The sequence below is a fragment of the Limulus polyphemus genome, unplaced genomic scaffold (genome assembly GCF_000517525.1).
Source record: "Limulus polyphemus unplaced genomic scaffold, Limulus_polyphemus-2.1.2 Scaffold359, whole genome shotgun sequence".
NCBI lineage: Eukaryota > Metazoa > Arthropoda > Merostomata > Xiphosura > Limulidae > Limulus > Limulus polyphemus.
The window spans coordinates 216,711-220,745 of NW_013665969.1; positions in this window are offsets into that span (position 1 = coordinate 216,711).

The window sequence follows — 4,035 nt, forward strand, 5'->3', positions numbered from 1 at the left end:
AAGGGACAAGGAAACAATGATAGTGCATGAAGCATATAACTAGTTTTATGTGTTTTGTAAGTAAGTTATATCTTTAATGTTAGTTTTAATAACAGTATTGATAACAATGTAATATTCTACTTAGAACTTAAGTCTCCTAAAATGGCGTCCCCAGTGGATTTGGATTAAAACCGAAAATAACAGCGAGAACACTCAACTCATGAAACAATACACTGCAACCTGATTCTGTTTTATGACTTTACATACTTAATGATAGAGCTGTATAGTTTAGTTAACTTTATTAATTACTGGATTAATTTGTAGTTCTTATCTTTGACATGATAACATATATCTTTCTGTAACATCACACCTGCATTACAGAAGGGTACTTCGCAGGATCTTTTCTATTTCATCGTCTAGCTAGTAAAGAATGCACCTTGAGATACTTCAAGTACCGTCTACAGATGAAGTATCCTTGACCAAACAAAACTTATCATCCGGTATTTCAGCCCTTGGAGTCATAAATTGTTTCTCACTATTACTACGTGTATAGTACTACTTTCTATAAATCTGTAGCCTTTATTCTAATGTGACAATTTCTTATTAATTGTATTCATGATGTCAGAAAAACACAAAGGTTCAAGAAGTCTTAATATAATAAAATAAAAAACCTATAACCCAAGCGCTTTCGAAAGGAGTGAAACTCTTCAGGAGTAAACTGGGATAAATATTAATACTACCTTCTGATCAAAGCAAAAATATAATGTATACCTAGTAATAAGCTTGGCTAATTAAATATAATGTTAAAACTATATTACTTATAATGAGTGACTAGAATGCGTTGTTTCATCAAGTTGGTACCGTAGCTGTTAACGGTAATTTCGGCCATAAAACCTAATAACATCTCATAGGATTTGACCAGCCCAAGAGGCTTAGATTAGTCTTAAATCCATACACTAAGCTAACAATGCAGAATAGCCATTATAAACCATTATAAACATAAACCTAAATAAGAAATAATAAAAAACTGAAAGTATATTAAATATTCTAACCAACATTCTGTGTCCAAACACTGTTATAAAAAGGTCTTGTAGTGACCGATACGCACGTAAGGACTACCATACCGTGGTAAATGCTATGCGTGGCTCGGTCAGCTTAGTAGATTTATGTTAGCCATAAATCCATAAACTAAGTTAACAATGTAAAATAATCTTTATAATAATCTATATTCTAGTCATTCTAAACCATCTACACCTGACTATGCTCTGTTACAGTTCATTTTCACAGCATAAATAGGTAGTATTCCTGTAGTATTAGCATTTTATGTCGTTTATCTTCACCGTTCCCATATATATTTTTAATACTGAATATACCATGAAATTAATAATAATAACTGAATAAGGGGTGATACGCAGCCCGTACCATAAATGTTATAAATTGAACATCTGTGGAGTTTAGGCTTACGATTCATTTATTTATCTAAGTTTCCATCAGCCATTAGATGTTTAAACATAAGCAACTCACATATTTAGCTCAAAAGTTTCGTTTCCACGTGTTAAACATTTATCTATCAGGCGTTAACTTGTTGCTTGACATATCGATATAACTAGTAAAAATATCATTAATTACAGACGTTCTCTTTTAAATGTTTCTTCTACGATGTTTTGAGTTCTGTTTTGTATTCTCTTTCAGAACAATACGTAATATGCGATACTTTTGAATAATAAATTTATTTTACGCTTTATTATAAAATATGTTATTCGCAATAATGAAGAATTTTTTCTAATGAAACGGAAAGTTATACGTAATATAAATCAAAAAAGTGAACCTGGGTAATATGAAACTGAAAATTCCGACGTGAGAAAATCACAGATAATTTTACGTAAACGTGATCAATACACATGAAGATGTTACGAAGTTAATATAAACGTATTTTTTTGGGTTTTCAAAAACATAAAGTTATTCTGGTTTTCACATGATATATATATTCAATTTTTAATGCAAACTTAATTTAATATATTCTCTTTTATTTTATTTTGCATGTTTTGAAACTGAAATACATTCTAATTTTTACATTATACATTTCAAATTCCCGTTAACTTAAAATAACTATCTGAGAAACAGATAATACATGCTAATATATTCTTTTTATTCGTCCTGTTAGTTTGTTTTTACGTATTGGAGCATCTAAATATATTTTCATCATTATTAGAAAAGACAAATAGTGTTTTATAAATATTCCCAGTTACAGCTTTAAATACTAAAATGATGTATAACTAACTTTTTCCAGTGTTTATTTATAATCTAACCAAAATTCTGCGTGTAGTCTGTTGGGTAAAGATTAGATGTTTTTAATTAGATGTTTAGTTTTGAACCCTTCTTTTTTTTTTTTTTTGCCCTGCACAACACAATTATTTGTAAATAGCCTGTAACGTTTAAGGTGTGACAAGTTAAAGTTAATTGTTAAATTTAATTGTGTAAATAATATGTAAGTTTTACATTGACACCGATCTAGCATCCTGTCAAATATTCCAAGCATATCGTAAGAGTAATGGTAAGCTTTAAATTATAATATATACAACATACTGCAGTTTACCTACAGTAAAGTACTTGAAATTTGGTTAGCGCTGTTTTACCACAAAAAGGGGTAAAACGCGACTCGTCAGACAACAACCAACTTTGTGTTGTAAGCATCAATGAACAAGTGCTTTCCTGTCGGTTATCATTGAAGAGTTTTTGTTTATTAAAATATCCTTGCAATGGTACAGTTGAAACCAGTCGATCATGGACTTCTGTTTTTGGGAATCGTCCAATCGGGACAGAGCTAAACTTCCGCTACACTTCACAATTAAGCCTGTAAAATTGTTTCTTCTTCTCTGTCTAACAACAGTTGATTGCGACAGTAGTTAACAGTACTGGAGCGGCATGCTCTTTTATATAATACAAGAATACAATTTCGCAAAGTGATAGTTGGTAATACTTTCAGACATGGAACCACATTTAACGACTATTTTTTTACACATTCATAAAACATATAGAAATTATAAAGACACAATTATGTATGAACAGGAAAAAACAAATATTTTCGATAAAAGTTTCTCAAATTTTGAAAATAAACGTGAGATTCCCATGTTCAGTAAGTACCTCATATTTAACATTCATTCATTGAGTGTTATTTTAAACTTGCCTGCTTTATCGATCTTAAATCGACGTGTTTTCAAATTCTGGATTCTAGGTTTCTAATTGTAAAGCCCCCCAGTAGCACAGCGGTATGACTTACAAAGCTAGAAATCGGGTTTCGATACCCGTGGTGGGGGAACATAGATAGCCCATTGTGTAGCTTTGTGCATAAGTACAAACAAACAAACTAATTATAGAACCTGTATTCATAGAATTACTTCTAGGACACCTATATTGATAAATGTATTAGAATTCTGTAATCGTGATATTTCATATTTTACATTAAAAATCTTTAATTCTACATATAGGTATCAATATATAAATTAACCAAACTCGTGGATATTTCCTTCTAAACTTCAGAATTAGAGAACATTCTGATTTAAGATCGATAAAGCATTCTTACCCAAGAGATTTCGAGTTTGAACTTTCATATGCGCATACGCAGGAGTAAAAAAATTAACTATATTTTAAAGTTCTTAAATTCAAATTATATTCATTTCCATATCTCTTCTCAAATAAATGACTCTAGCCTCCATACCAGAATCTTTATTTGACAGAGAAGAACACATGTTTCTCAAATTTTTGTAACTAAAACAAGTTACAATAAATATAATGATAAATCCATAGCTTGTTGTAGTATACTGTCTTAGTTACTCGGAATACTTCCCATACTTATTTGTTTGTTCGGGATTTTGCGAAAATCTATCTATGCATGGATTGTAAAATCGAATAATGATATTTTACTGTCACTAATATAACGCACCCACGGCTCCAAAGTTCGTTGAACATTTCTTTGCGGCAACGTGTCGCAAACCATGAATCTTCAGTATCACAGTTCGAGCACGCTAACAACTAGGCAACGAACAATAAAATTCC